Consider the following 16653-nt stretch of genomic DNA (forward strand, 5'->3'; position numbering starts at 1 on the left):
GCAATGGTTTGGTCTTGGGTTAGGGGTATAGGGGTGGGCTGAACATTAATAGAAGTAAGCATGTTTGGGTTAGGCATTTCTTCATGCATGGATTCAGATAATAGTGCAGGCTGGGAGTGAGGGGGTAGTTGTAGCTTATGGGGCCTCGATACATCAGATTGTAATGGAAGAAGGGGTGGAGGCCCAATTGTAGTAGATGGGTGGCTTGAAAGAGTTAATGTGTCACAAGTGGTAAAAGGAAAAGTGGTTTCATAAAAAATGACATGGCATGAGACAAAAGTCCGGGTTAAGGCAATATTATAGCACTTGTACCCATGATGAGATGGATTATACCCAAAAACACACATGCCACAAATCTGAAATCAAATTTGTGGCATAGAAAGCATGTGCACCCAAAGGTTCTAAGCATGGTGAGGTTAGGTTTATGTTGAAATCAAGGTTCAAAATATTGATACACCCGATACGTCGATAGGGGTGTATCAGGCGAATCGATACACATTTTGGAGATGTTTTTTTTATTTTTTTTGCAACTGATTCAAGGGGGTCGGTTTAGGTCTCCTCTACCCCCTGAACCGATCAGACCTTCGATACACCTACTGTAGGGGCTTATCGGAGGGGTCCCGAAATGATACGTATCGGATACTTTGGACTTTAGTTGAAACAAGCTCTTCCATGGTGATTTGCACCCAAATATATAGGTATTGGCAATCTATTATAAAGAAAAATTATTGTTTCAAAGACATCTCACCTAAATCTTTTAGAGACAGAGGCATGTACCAACAAAGTGAGACCCATATCCACAATCACACGATGGTGTCTCCCAATTGTACCATTCTACTAAGATGTATGTGAGCAAGAAAGCCTGTGAGTGATTCCATGCTCAATAAGAAATTGTTTAAAAGCCTGATACTCTCCACCACCATCTATCTGAAGAGATTTAATAGAGCAATTTAGGAGCTTTTCCACCACTGTCTTAAAGTTAATAAAAGCAATCAAAGCATCAGTCTTAGAAACCAGAGGATGTATCTAAGTGAACTTGCTATAAGCATCAACAAAAGCAATATAATATTTGAATCCTTGAATTGAACAAAAAGGTGTTGGACCCCATAGGTCTGCAAACACAAGAGATAATGGAGCAATAACATGAGACTCTGTAGATGAGAAAGATAACTTGTAACTCTTGCCTAGCTGACATGAGGAGCAAAATGCAAGAGACTTATTTGAGCAAAGAGGTAATTTATTATAAGAGATTACATGCCACACAATCCGATGAGCTAGATGACCGAATTAGTGGTGCCACATATCAATAGAACATTTTTCTCCTACTAAAGCCCAAGAGTGATATTTTGTAAAGTTAAAGAAATGAGAACAGTGCTACTGATTGACATGGTTGATGGATTTTGATAGCTTCTAAGCTCTGACACCATAACAGAGCATAGGTTTTGAGAGAAAAATCTTAGTGATAGCCATATGAGATCCATTCATTATATAGATATTAAAGTTTGATTACAAGATGTGACTGAAGAGATAAAAGGAGAAACATAACAAACAAGATAATGATAAAGCCAGGATAAGAATGACTAATCATGCATCATTGATGTGTCCAGGTAGAATCCTTAACATTGCTCTATTGGCTATTTATTTGAATATTTTTATTTGTCCCATAATTACCAAAGCAAGCATAAAACAATCATTTCTATTTTGGTATCAAATAACACATTTGTGTAGGCTTTTTAGGCTTAGGTCATGCTAAACCTCATGACTTGAGGCTTGAGGCTTACACCTTTTTCTTACAAAGGCACTTTAGATCAAAGTCATGAGACTTCAATCGTAAGGCAAAGCCTCGTGCCTCAAGGCTTTATGCCTTTTAAAACTATGATTAATTTGCTAAAAGTTGAATATGAAAAGGACCTAGTGGGTACAAGTTTAAGTTGAAGAATATTTGCAACTGGTTAAACATCAATATCAACAAAACATTTAAAGACACCACATGATCTATCTATCTTTTATTGGCTCACATTTCACTAGTATACTAATCAGCCATGTTAGACTTTAACAATGTTAAGATGTCAACTATGACTTCTCACTTTATCATTGTTGGTTCATTTTTTTGCTTCCTGGTTCAATTTCTGCACTGTAACATTTGCCCAGCCCATTGCTTTATTATAACTGAAAATTCAAAAGTATTAGTATCATTAATTTTCAATAGGATTTTTCTTTGTTATGCCAATAATACTTTCACAATTGTTACATGAAATTCACCTTTCTAATCTAATCAAATATATCCTTCTTGAATGTGCTTAATTATAAGGCTTTCAAAAAAAATAATGTTCTATTATTTAGTGTGAGACCCATATGTTAACTGAACTTTTTTTTCTATCCCCAAACTTTACTCCAAGTGAAGGAGCAATGACATAGCTCAAGTATGAAGAAAAGAAATGAAAGAAATTTGCTCAAAAATGAATTGTAAGAGAAGAAAAAAAATTGGATGGAACTTCATTGATAATATGCAAATTACAATATAGAATCAACTAGTTGGGAATTCATTCTCCCAAAAGGGGTTGGGATTCACTCACCCAAGAGAAACTCTCTCAACTTTCAAAAGAAAAGCTCTAAGCTTCACAAAGGAAAAAATTGATTGCTCTAACTTAAGATTACAAGACTTTATATAAAAAACAAAAACTAGTTATTCGAACATCCACTAACAAATCCACTAACTTAAGATTACAAGACTTTATATAAAATTAGTTTATATGAAAAACTAATTTTTGAAGCATTTAATAAAAGTAACTGTTAAAAATCCACTAACAAACCAAAGTCAATTAACAAACTAATCGTTAGAAACTACTAACCAAAAAAATAACATTAAATTAATGAATTCAAATATAGCCCCACTTGTCTTCTCTAGTACTTCTCGTGACATGAACTTGAACTACATAAAGCGACCTTGCCCCAAAACCCCATCATACAAAGCACTCCCTTATGCACTCATCCCCACGTATAGAAAAACAAAAAATAAACATTACTACAACAAAAAACAATAAGAAACTGACCTTACCATCTAATTGAAACTGTAGGTAAGCCACAATTCCGTCCTCAATAATCAGCTTTTCGACTCCCTCCTGCAGCTCAAACATGAAAATATAGCAAAGAAACATTCTTTCATCAGCCCCGATATTTGCAAGAAGATAGGCAGGTTTGTTTGCTTTAATTTACAAAGACTATGTTTGGTTTGAAGGAAAAGGTAGGGAAAGGAAGGGAAATGTGCGGTAACCTATATAAGGTTTGTAAAGGTTTCTCTACCTTTCCCTACTTTTTCCTTCAAACCAACAAAACATTTAGGCCCTGTCAGATGATTAAGTACTTGTTAAAAGTACTTGTGCAACAAAGAAGTACTTATTTTAACAACCACTTAAGGTTGTTTGGTAATTCACCTTTCAAATCACTTATTATGTTTTTAAGCACTTATTAGGGTGGGGATGTTTGGTAAGCTATTTTCCCCATAAGTGCTTATATTGACACAAATGACAATTTTAACCATCGCTTCACTCATACATATATACAATGCTTTTCACATGTTATGTTATACATTTTAACTAAGAGTCTGCATGGATCCACACGTGAATCACCATATGCACCCAATAATAATAATAATAATAATAATAATAATAATAATAATAATAATAATAATAATAATAAGAATAATAATAATAATAAATAGTAATCGTAATAATAGTAATTGATGTAGCGCAATCCGATCACTCCTATCTAGCACTCGCGTGGCTCCTGAGAGGTACTTGAGACGAGAGGAAAGAGGAAGAACTCCCGGGGGGTTTCCCTGCGGAAACGCTCCGATGCTTAAGTCAATATTGTGTGCAAGAAGCAAAAGGAAAACAAAGGCTAAGAGTGCAGGTTGCGCAGGTGATTCGAAGATACCTTGTTCCTTGAGAATAAGCCCCTTATAACTGAATTCCGTTGCTTCAGGCCCTCTGACTTCTAACAGGGCAGGTATAACCGCCACTGTCAGTCTACCACAGCTGTTACAGGCAAGACTGAGGTGGCATGCATGGGGCCGTCGTTGCAGGGTACGTGCCTGTCAGGTGTGGGACACCTGTCTAAAGGTGGCAGACGCGGCGCTATTTGACGAGGGACATGTTTGCTATCCACAGATTTGTCGGGTACGGCGGTCGAGCAGGAAGCCCTCCTGTGGTATACCGAACTAGCCTCCCGCGAATTACCCTGAGTCGGGTTGTCCTATAAGTGACAGGCTGCCTGTAGCCAGTTATGCCGAGCTAGCTGACCCGAGGTGTCTATGCCTCGGGGTGTACAGAGATGGATCGGTGTGTTCTTGCCTAGGAGTCGCCCGAGGTCCATTGGGAGGAGCTCGGGCTTTAAGAGAGGTCAGGGCGCCCCAAACTCGAGACGCCCCAAAGTGCCTTAACCCCGGGGAGGAGGTGCGGGAAAGGCGGCTTCCAGCGAGTAGTTTACCTACCGAGTTGCTGAGCTGGACTCGGTGGGACTTTCCCTCCGAGCTGTGCTCACGCTCGTTGCGCTGTCATGCTGAGTCACTATTTGAGCAAGGTCACGCCCACGTGTACCCGTGCTGCGAGGTCGGGCCAAATCTCCCTCCATCAATTGCCCCCCACTCCCTGCGCTGGCGGCGATGACCCAGCGCAGGGAGGTCATGACGCGCCGGGTGGATTTGGCGTTGGTATTCATGCCGCTTTGTCGCGCGCTCCGTCCAGCTGGACCGGTCTAGCGCCCGGTTTAATCAAAAAAGACTCGAGTCGCATCTGGATTATGCATGGATCTCACGCGATTTGGACTTCGCAAACGTCAAAAACGTGCTCAACCATTTTCGCCTCGAGGAACCCGCAGCTTTGGCTATAAATAGGGGGACCCTTGGCCATTTTCTTCGCCACAAAACTCTCATCATTATCGTTTGAGCTCGCATTGGAGGTCTCTTAGCTCGGGTCTTCTGGTTCGTCCTGTTCTCCTAGTCCGATCGCGTTTCTTTTGGGGAGTCTCCCCGAGCTTCCTTCCCCTTTTCAATTTGTTTCTTCCTTTTAGTTCGCTATGTCATCTAGTGTAGACAGCCTTATCGACGAGCCCGAGGTGGGTACCTCGGCTCGGGGTGACTCCTCTGCTGCCTAGCCATCCGAAGTACGGGTGGCTTCGGGTCATCTGGCGTCCACCTCCCACCGAGATCGGGAACCAGATCAGTTCGGGCCTTCCATAATGACTTCGGAGAGGCTTCAGGACCTCGTACAGAGGTTCCACCTCCCTAAGGAATACTCGTATAGCCTTCCCACCGGCAACTTCCCATGGGAGCACGGTCCTGACGAGATCGTGATCTTCAGGGAGCAACTGATAGCCAGGCTCCGACTTCCTCTTCACCCTCTGATCGTTGAGGTGTTGGTACACTTTAACATCACCCTGGACCAACTCCACCCGAACTCCATACGGAATGTGGTGGGGTTCATCTCTCTTTGCTTTGATCGTTCCCTCTCCATAGATTTAGATGTTCTCAGTACAATTTTGGCTATAAAGAAGAGCGCTTCGGGCGCTCTCTCCGGGCACAGGCGATCCTACTACTTGTCCCCCCCCCCCGCCCGGGTTTCAAACTCATGCACAAGCTCCCGAGCAAAGTCCCAGCTTGGAAGCGGAACTACTTCGTAGTCCGGAGCAGTACGGGGTGGCCCTTCCCCACCGATTGGAGGATAGTCGTTCAAGACCCTGGTGTCATCCTAGACGGGAAGACCAAGAAGGTGCTCCAATCACTGGCTCAGCTCGAGTTGAATTATAAAGACTTCACTTCTAAGGAGAAGCTCGTCCAGGCGAGCTTGAGCCCGGGTAGGTTTTCCTCCACTTCGGCTTTCTGTTCATATGTTTACTTCGGGTTGCTAATGTCGTGTTTCGCTGCAGGTCCCACGGAGGCGGAGAGAATAGACAACTATAAGCTCTTTCGCCAGATGAAGAGAAAGAAACACGTAGCCAAGAAGGCGCACGTTGAGTTCCCGCGAGCTTCAGCCGAGCCCCAACTTTCGCAGACTTCTGCCTCGGGGCCCGAGGTGGTAGCCGCGCCTGTCGTCGACTTGGAAGAAGGGGCCATGCCTAAGGGGCCCGAGGTGATGGCAGAACCTGCTGTTAGGCCCACCGAGCCTGCTACCAAGCCCACCAGACCTGCTGGTGAAAGCGTTGTCGAGGCCAATACTGCTGCTGTTGCCAGGGCTCATCTTGCCGAAGCTGCCGCTGAGTTCTCTGAGAGTTCCACTCGTGATGTGGAGATGACGGCTTCCAGCTCGGAGGGTCAGGGGAGCCAAACCGTCCTGAACCCCCAGTGCAGCGTGAAGAAGAGCAAGCTGGCTGCATACCCGGGGGAGGTCAGCGATTGGGCCGAACTCACTCCTGGTCAGCTCGGCGCCCGAGCTGCTACTCATACTATGGTGGTGAGTAGACCTGTTCATGGGCCGGGTCGGTCTTTCACTTGTCACTAATGAAAATATACTAGGCCTGAGCCCGAGCCCGGCCCGACCAACGGGCCTATAACTTAGGCCCGAGCATGGCCCTGGTAAAAAGCCCGAAGCCCAACCTAATTGAAAAAAAAAAAAACAATTTTCCCTATTCAAATTAGAATTAAAAATTCAGATAGTATTTTTTTCTATTTAAATGAACAATGGGCCTACAAGATGGTATTTTTCCCTTTTTTTTATATTTTAAAACACAATTTTACATTCTTAAATCAAAATATTTATTCAAATGGACATAATCACATAACTAATTTTAAGTTTAATATTAGGTCGGGTCGGGCCGGGCTCGGGCTAGGCTATTATGACAAAACCCGAGCCCGGCTCGAATTTATTACGGGCCGGGCTTTTTGGCCCGAATTTAAGCCCGTGGACCTATAAGAATGTTCAAGCCCGTCCCGGGGCCGAGCCGGCCCGTCGGGCCACCCGGCCCATGATCAGGTCTAGTGGTGAGTCTTTCTTCTCCTTCCCTTTTCTTTTCTTTTCTTTTTTTTTTTGATTTCCTTCTTGACCGGTTCCCCTTTTGCAGGTGAACACCACCATTCGCGCCTTGACCCTTCAATCAGATCGGCACCTAAGGCGGGCTCTGGAGGCTGAGAAGTCATCTCGTGCAGCCCATACCGAGTTGAGGGCAGCTCGCTGTCAGGTCCACCGCCTGGAGAGTGACGCCTCGGCTCAAAAGAGCTTCATCGAGGTGTTAATGGCAGAGAAGGGGGAGCTGGCCCGAGACAAAGACAAGCTGAGGGCCGAGGTGAACGGCCTCAAGGTCAGTCAGGAGGCCTTAGGGATCGAGGTGAACAGCCTCAAGGCTGAGTGGGATGCCTTGAAGCTCGAGGTGCAAGGCCTCAAGGAGGCGAAGGGGAAGCTGGAGCATGAAGTGGGGTACCTCCAGGAATACATAAGAGAGAAGACTGCAATCTTCGAGGGTGCTCTCAAGGAGGCCAAGACTCAGGCCGTCATTGACTACGTCAACTCTTCAAGGTTCGACGACGTGATAACAGAGGCCTACCGTAAGGGCTTCAAGCTTAGTTGGTGGCTGATCAGGCACCTCTACCCCGACCTGGATACGAGCGCCATCACCACTTCACAGATCACTGACAACATCGTGCGTCAGTCAAAAGATGATCCAGATTCTGAAGACGAGGGTGCCGAGGATGAAGCAGAGGATGTTGGTCCAGTTACTGCCCCTGAGGAGGTCCCTAACAGGGGCAACGAGCTTCTGAAGTAGTTTGCTCCCTGTATTTGTAAACTTAATCTCCCTTGTAATCAAGACGTTCTTAATGAAATTTGTGTACCAAACTTCCCGTAATGAAGAGATTTTTTCTCTCTTTTTGCCAAGAATTTGTGCATTCTATCTTGTCGGAGTGGTCATTCACCCCAAGCTGTTAATTTATCGAATTGAACTTCCAAGGTGGGAGTTCCTTAACGGCCATCGCGGCCCCGAACTGTTTAGTAGGGATAGCTTTGTGTATGCCCGGGTGAGGGGCATAGTAGGGCTCATGCCCGACCTGTCTACACCCGAGGTAGTTTGTTGTCAATTGTCCTTACGGGTTTAACTCTTCGCATGCCAGGGCAGGCTATTTGTCGTAAGGTTCGTGCCCGAGCCGCCTGCACCTCAGGCGCTGCAGGTACTTAGTTCGTGCTGATGTGGCAACTTAGCTTCGTATGTTGTCGAGGTTCCTTCATTAGCTCGGCGTTTCAGCCCTTAGGCTAGAGGAGTGGCTCGTGGCCCGCTCTCGGAGTCTGCCCATAACATAGAGATGACTGGGTCCTATTATGCCGAGGTCATATTAGCTCGGTATTCTGGCCCTTAGGATTTGGGAATGGCTTGTGGCCTACTCGATTCTTACAGATAGTATTGTCTTAGGTTGACAATATTCCATGCCCGAGGTACTTGTTTCCCTTCGAGGGTCTCGAGCTCGTAAGTTCCTTCCTCGAGCACTCGCTTCACTCGGTAGGGACCTTCCCAGTTGGACCCGAGTATGCTAGCGCCGGGCTCAGGTACCATAACTTTACAAAGGGCAAGGTCGCCAATGCGGAGGTTCCGCCTCCTGACCCTGGCATTATAGTACCGGGCTACTCTTTGTTTGTAGGCTGCAGTCCTGATGTACACGAGGTCCCTTACTTCGTCGAGTAGATCGAGGTTGGTACGTAACTCATCTTCGTTTGTCTGATCACTGTATGCTTCTAATCGTAGCGTAGGTACTTCAATCTCTACGGGGATCACTACTTCGGTGCCATAGGTGAGATTGAAGGGCATTTCTCCCGTGGCGGTCTTCTCCGTTGTCCGATAGGCCCATAGAACACTGGGTAGTTCATCTGCCCATAATCCTTTAGCTCGGTGCAGTCGTGCTTTCAGTCCACGGAGGATGGCTCTGTTCGTAACTTCTGCCTGGCCATTTGCTTGAGGGTGTGCGACTGAAGTAAAATTCTGTCGGATTCCCATGTCCTGGCACCAGTCTTGGAATTTGATATCTTTGAACTGCATGCCATTGTCAGAAATCAATACCTGAGGTAATCCAAAGCGGCACACGATGTTCTTCCAAAAGAAGTTTTGGACATTTCGGGCTGTGATCGTTACAAGGGGTTCGGCCTCTACCCACTTGGTAAAGTAGTCCACTGCCACTACTAAGAACTTCCTTCCACCCGTTGCTGGCGGGAATGGCCCGAGTAGATCGATTTCCCATTGTGCAAAGGGCCACGGGCTGGTGAGATACTTGAGGTCGGCAGCGGGTTGATGGTGAATATTGGCATGTCTCTGGCATTTGTCACATTTTCTGACGAACTCAATAGCGCCTGCTTTCATTGTTGGCCAATAATACCCCTGTCGAAGTGCCTTCTAGGCGAGGGCCCTGCCCCCCAAGTGTCCGCCGCATAATCCCTCATGAGTGTCGCGGAGTACGAGTTCGGCTTCAGGTGGTCGCAAGCAACGCAGATAGGGGAGCGTGTAGGATCTCCTGTACAGCCGTTCATCTATCATAATGTATTTGGCTGCCTGGCGCTGCACCCTTCTGGCTGCATTGTGATCTACAGGGAGGGTCCCATGTAGCAGGAAGCTCGTGAGTGGGTCAATCCAGCTCGGCTCTACTTGAACAACGGGAGCAACCTCCTCTGCCCCCCCGAGAATGCTAGGCCGGAGCAAGTTCTCTATGTACACAGTCTTCATGGTGATGTCGCTGACGCTGGCTAGTCTGGATAGGGCGTCGGCCTCAGCGTTCTCTGACCTTGGTATCTGCTTGATGAAGTGTGACCGGAAGTTGAGTAGGGCCTCTCTGACTTTGGTCAAGTAGGCAATCATGGTTGGCTCGTGAGCTTCGTACTCGCTGGTGACCTGGTTGACCACGAGCTGGAGTCGCTGCAGATAACAATGTGCTTTGCTTTTACTTCTCTAGCTAGGGCTAGTCCAACTATCAACGCCTCGTACTCTGCTTCATTGTTAGACGCCGTGAACTCGAAGCGTAGCGCGTACTCCAATTTCATGCCGCTTGGGCCATATAACACCACTCCGGCTCCGCTGCCCTGTTGGTTCGAGGAGCCATCTACGTGAAGGATCCAGGGCTCCTCATCCCAACTCGCGGTTGGCCGAGCTAGGAGAGATGCCACACTGGTTGCTACCTCACGGGGTTCGAACTCGACTGGCCTGGGAGCTTCAGACTCAACCGAGTTGAGAGCCTTGTGTTCAACCAGCCTGGGGACTTCGAAGCTGAATGTGCATTCGACTATGAAATCTGCTAAAGCTTGGGCCTTTATGGCAGTTCGCGGCTTGTACTGGAGGTCGTACTCGCTGAGCTCAACGGCCCACTTCGTCAACCGACCAGAGACCTCGGGCTTAAGTAATACTTGCCTCAGATGTTTTTCTATCTCCGGGTATCTCGTCTCTGCTCCCTACAATACTTTACTAACATAATAGATGGGTCGTTGGACCCGATCTACTTCCTTTATTAGCACCGAACTGACCACTTCGTCGCTCGCCAAGAGGTACAGTTCTAAAACATCGCCCTCCTCGGGCCGGGTTAAGGTTGGCACACTAGCGAGGTATTTCTTGAGCTCGTCGAACGCGAGCTGGCAATCTTAGGTCCATTCGAACCCTTTACTTAATTGCCTTAAAGAATGGCAGACAACAGTCCGCCGATTTAGACATGAAGCAGCTTAGGGCGGCTACGCGGCCATTCAATCTCTGAACCTCCTTCAACTTTCAAGGTGGTCTCATATCTAAAATGGCCTTAATCTTATCGGGGTTGGCCTCAATGCTGCACCGGTTAACAATGTATCCTAGGAACTTGCCTGAGGTCACACCGAACACACACTTGTTTGGGTTCAGTCTCATATTAAACTTACTCAAAATTTCAAAAACAGAATGTAAATCTTGTATTAATTCATGTGAGAATTGAGTTTTAACGATCATGTCGTCTACATAGCATTCTACTTTTCTGTCGGTTAATGGCGCAAACAACTTATTTACAAGTCTTTGGAAGGTTGCCCCTGCGTTTTCCAACCCGAAGAGCATAACCTTGTAATAGTACAGACCGAACTCTATGATGAAGGCAGTCTTTTCTTCGTCCGCTGGGTCCATCTTGATTTGGTTATAGCCCGAATAGGCGTCTAAGAAACTCAGCAACTCGTGCCCGGAGGTCGCATCCATCAAACGGTCAATTCTGGGAAGCGGGAAGCAGTCTTTCGAGCAGGCTCAGTTTAGGTCGGTGTATTCGACGCACATGCGCCACTTGCCATTAGCCTTCTTTACCAGAACGGGGTTGACTACCCAGCTCGGGTAATGGACTTCTCTTATGAAGTCAGCTGCGAGGAGCTCCTCGACCTCCTCGTCGACCGCTTTCCACCGCTCCGGGGCTAGGTTGCGTTTCTTCTGTCTAACGGGCCTAACTACAGGATCAGTATTCAGCTTGTGAGTTATGAGTTCGGGGTCTATACCGGGCATCTCTACCGCGAACCATGCAAAAATATCTAAATCTTGAAGTAAGAAGCTTACCAGTTCGGATCATAAAGGTTCCTGGACGGAAGCGCCGATTTGAAGCGTCCGAGCTGGGTCTGCCGCTGAGGTCGGGACTGCGACAGTTTCTTCTGTGGGCGCGGCTCGTTCTTCGCCTTGCTCCGTAGGTCGCTCCAGTTCGAGGTCGTCGACTACCTTGGTCTTTCCCTTCAAGGCGGCGACATAGCACTTGCGGGACTCGAGCTGGTCGCCCCGCACTACCCCCACACCGAAGTCTGTAGGAAACTTCATAGCCAGATGGTAGGTGGAGACCACCGCCCGCAGGACATGGGTGATCGGTCGACCTATTATGGCATTGTAGGGGGAGGGGGTCGCGACCACCAGGAAGTCGTGTTTGAATCTGACCACACAGGGCCATGTGCCAACTTCCACAGGTACTGTTACTTTCCCAAGGGGCCGGACTTCTTCTCCGCTGAAGCCCACCAAATAAGTGTTTGTAGGCTTCAGGTCGCCTCTCTACAACTGAAGCTGGTCAAACGCAGCTTTGAAGAGGATGTCGGCTGAGTTGCCTGAGTCGACGAGTACACGCCTGACCTCGAAGTCGTTGATTCTTAGCTTTATTACAAGCGCGTCATCATGGGGATAGTGGACCCCTCGCGCATCATCTTCTGTGAAGAAGATTGGCTCTTCTGTCCTTGGCCGCTTTGGAGGGTTCTGCTCCTCCCGGGTGGCCTCACGAACTGACGTCCGAGCTGCTGCTAACGTGCAACCCGCGACGATCGAACCTCCCACTATCATGTGGATGGTCCCCCGAACTGGCCTCTCCTCTGGGGCTGCCTCTGCGGTTGTTCGGCCGGCCTGCTGCTGGACTCGGGAGCATCCTTACCGTGCTCCCCTTGTTGACCTGTTTTATTACTACTGTTATTATTGTTTTGTACAAAGTTTCTCAAATATCCACGACGGATGAGCTCATCTATCTCGTCACGAAGGTTTTTACAACTTTCGGTACTGTGACCGTGATCTTTGTGGAAATTGCAATACATATTCTTATTTCTTTCATTAGGATTCCCCCTCAGACAGGGTGGTCACTTCATGTACAGGGCGTCCTTGATCGCCATCAGGATTTCGGCCCGCTTCGCGTTCAGTGGGGTGTAGTCAGCTCGGTCCGCTACAGGAGCTCGGAATAATTGACCCGACTTTGCCCCCTGAACTGTATCCTTTTTCTTTCAGCTGTCCCCTTGACTGGAAAGCTCTCATTCCCTCTTTCTTTTTTTGGGTGCGCCCTCGCCCTTTTGGTTGATCTCCTCTTCGGTGGCTATGAACCTGTCCGCGAGCTTTAGAAACTCGGTTATGGTCGCTGGTTGATTGACGACCATGTGCCATTTGAACTCTTTCTGTGTCACGCCTTTCTTGGCTACTGCAAGGCGTACGGCGGGGTTTAGGCACGGTATCTGCATACAAGAATCGTTGAACCGCTTGATATAGCCCCGGATGGACTCTCCCTCTCTTTGCACTATGTTGAGGAGTCTTTCTTCAGTTTGCGGGCACCGTTTGCTTGTGACGAAGTGGGACGTGAAGGCTTGTGCGAACTGCGCCCAACTTCTTATCGACCCAGGTGCCAAGTTCTAGTACCACGTACGGGCTGCTCCCCTAAAAGTAGTGGAGAAGGCCATGCACATGCACGAATCACTGGCTCTCGCCAGGTGCATCTGTGACTGAAAGGCATCTACGTGATCATTTGGGTCAAACGACCCGTCATACATGTCAAGAGGGGGGAGCTTGAAGTCTTTGGGCATTGGGACTGCCAGGAGTTCAGAAGATAGGGGGGATGGAACCGAGAGGAGGGGAGCTTTGACTTCGGCTGAGCTTACCTCTTCTTTGCCCATGAGCTCGAGCAAATCGCGGGTAACAGATTGGTGAGCTCGGCGGCGGCGTCTCTGCTTCTTGGTGTGCTCGACGTTCGTGCTGCTCACCTCTGCGCTGTCCGGAATGGTTTGTGCAGGAAGTAGCCCGGTCTGCTGGTGATGGCTGCGGACAGAGGGATCCTGCTTGGAGTTTGTTGCCAGGACCTCGAACCGGTTCTCAAGGAGCAGGGTTTCAAACTTCGACCGCCGAGGTGATGTAGATCTGGCGAGCTGGGGTCCTCCCGACCTGTCCGCCCGCGATGAGATCGGGGTAGCCGATCTCTCTCATTTGCTGCGGGGGGAGGCCTGGTTTTTTGGGAGGTTTTGGGGGGCCTCGCCTTGGCCAGAGGGGCGCTCATCCTGGCGGCGAGACTTAGCTTGCTGCGAGGCTGGGTGCCGAGGTGGGAACTGCGGCTACTGAAGTTGAGGTTGAGGCAGCTGGGGGAACCGCTACTGATATTGATACTGGGAGACCTGGTGCAGTACGTGTTGTTGATAGAGCTGAAGTTGCTGGAACTGTTGCATTTGGGCCTGCATGGCCCGCATGCACTGCATCAAGTCCTCCAGTTGGTTTGGGCTGGCCGCTGGGGGCACGACCGAAGGTTCGGTGAACGTCTCTCCGACTGTAGCAGGGAGTGGGGCGATGGCAGGTGCCATTGTGAGAGGCACATTCAAGCTAGGGATTCCGTCCGCTGAGAGGGGGACGGTGAACTGTCCGATACAGACAGAAGGAAGTTGGGGTTGTTCCCTGGAGTTATCAATTTCCGTGCTTCATCCGACGTTGCTAGAGGAAGCCATGAGCGTTGGATTGTTTCAAGGAAGAAAAAAAAAACTGAGAAAGTTTAGAGAGAAAGGCCTTTTGAAGCGTTTCCCACAGACGACGCCAATTGATGTAGCGCAATCCGGTCACTCCTAGCTGGCACTCGCGTCGCTCCTGAGAGGTATCTGAGACGAGAGGAAAGAGGAAGAACTCCCGGGGGGTTTCCCGGCAGGAACGCTCCAATGCTTAAGTCAGTATTGTGTGCAAGAAGCAAAAGGAAAATGAAGGCTAAGAGTGCAGATTGCGCAGGTGATTCGAAGATACCTTGTTCCTTGAGAATAAGCCCCTTATAACTGAATTCCGTTGCTTCAGGCCCTCTGACTTCTGAGGTGGCACGCGCGGGGCCGTCGTTGCAGGGTACGTGCCTATCAGGTGCGGGACACCTTTCTAAAGGTGGTAGACGCGGTGCTATCTGACGAGGGACATGTCTACTGTCCATAGATTTGTCGGGTATATCGAACTAGTCTCCCGCGAATTACCCTGAGCCGGGCTATCCTTTAAGTGATGGGCTGCCTATAGCCAGTTATGCCGAGCTAGCTGACCCAAGGTGTCTATGCCTCGGGGTGTCCAAAGATGGATCGGTGTGTTCTTGCCTGGGAGTGGCCCGAGGTCCATTGGGAGGAGCTCGGGCCTTAAGAGAGGTCAGGGCGCCCCGAACTCGGGACGCCCCGAAGTGCCTTAACCCCGGAGAGGAGGTAAGGGTAAGGCGGCTTCCGGCGAGTAGTTTACCTGCCAAGTTGCCGAGCTGGACTCAATGGGACTTTCCCTCTGAGCTGTGCTCACGCTCGTTGCGTTGTCATGCTGAGTCATTGTTTGAGCAAGGTCACGCCCACGTGTACCCGTGCTGCGAGGTCAGGCCAAATCACCCTTCATCAGTAATAAATAATAATTATAAATAATCCTAATAAATAATAAATACTCCGACCTCCCTCTCCATCTCATACTTCTTCTTCCTTTTCTGCTTCAGAACCACCCACCCCGAAATCCATTGTTCATCATCTTCCTCACGACACAGAACCAACGGCGGCGGTGAATCCATTCTGATCTCCACCTCCAATCTCTCATCTCTCTTTTTTCTCCCACGCCATCTCTCTTTCTTCTTTTTTTTCTTCTTCTTCTCCTTAGTCTTCACTCTTTCCCTTTCCCTGTTCATCATCGTCGTTGCAGCGGCGGGTTCAGACCAGCAACAGTGGTGAGTGGCAGCGTTTAATAGGAACGATGACTAAGGAAGAAAAAAACAGATTTGCGATCCTAGAGTTCAATCTCTGTGGCAAGGCTAAAGACTAAGGAAGAAAAAACAGGAACGGTGAGTGGCAAGGCTGCATACCAGCAACCAAATCTGGGTTTCGATCCCAGAGTTTTACCTCTGTGGTAGTGTATTCGATCCCAGATTTGCGAACTAACCCAGGAAGAAAAAACAAAGTTCGATCTCTATGGAGTTTCAAGTTAAAAAAAAAAAGCAAAAAATAACTTCAAGTGTAGATCTGTGAAAAAACAGACAGTTCAAGTAGATCTATGAAGAACAGAGAGTTCAAGTTAGAAAAAAAAGCCAAAAAAATGATTAAATGAGAAAAATAACTTCAGAAAAATAGAAGAAAGTGGTCAAACAATAAGTCTGCCTGCCACTTTTCCTCATCGCTGATGGTCGTCGGTGGGTCTGCAACTGGTGCGCCACTACCTGGTAGTAGAGATGTTCGAGTGAATGGAGAAGGAAGTATAACCCTCGTGTGGGGGTATTTTAGGTATTACAAAAAATTATTAGGGATCGGTTTGTCTCATTTTTTTGGAGAAGTACTTCTTCAAGAAGTATTGAAAAAAAAAACAACTTGAACTCACTTTTTTAAAGAAGTACTTTCCCACTTTTTTACCAAACACACAAAATCACTTAATAACCACTTAATGTATGGTCCGGGCTCTTAAAAGAAATACTTCTTATAAATGTTCTCAAAAAGGGGCTTTAACCTCTACCCAATTCTTTTGATCCTTTAAATATTGTAATGAGCCACCCTGGGAGTGTTCATATATAGCACCTTGAACACTTCAACGAGAATCTTGTCATCACTTTATATGATAATATGATAATGAGACATGATCTTCGTTAGCTTAATTCTTTACATGTACCACTTTTGGGCACCTAATTGCTGTTATGATGAAGGCCCCTTGCACAGCCCCACATGAAACTAGGTGCATACGTGGCAAAGAAAGGATACAATAAAAGAGAAAACTTTAGCAGTCCACATTGGACAGCCTAGACCGTCAGTATAAAATATTTTAGGTTGAACCTGTCCAAATTGCACCACTAGCCGCAACACCTCCCACTTGTGTATGGTGAAAAATGTGCATGTGGGGCACTTGTGGGATGCCCTATGCTCAGTTGATCTGTTCTTTCCAGAGAGATGGAGACCACTAAATTTGAATTGGGATCAACTCCTCACACCGATTTCACAGCCACAT

Source organism: Nelumbo nucifera, chromosome 6 (genome assembly GCF_055504915.1).
Source record: "Nelumbo nucifera cultivar China Antique chromosome 6, China Antique-T2T, whole genome shotgun sequence".
Taxonomy (NCBI): domain Eukaryota; kingdom Viridiplantae; phylum Streptophyta; class Magnoliopsida; order Proteales; family Nelumbonaceae; genus Nelumbo; species Nelumbo nucifera.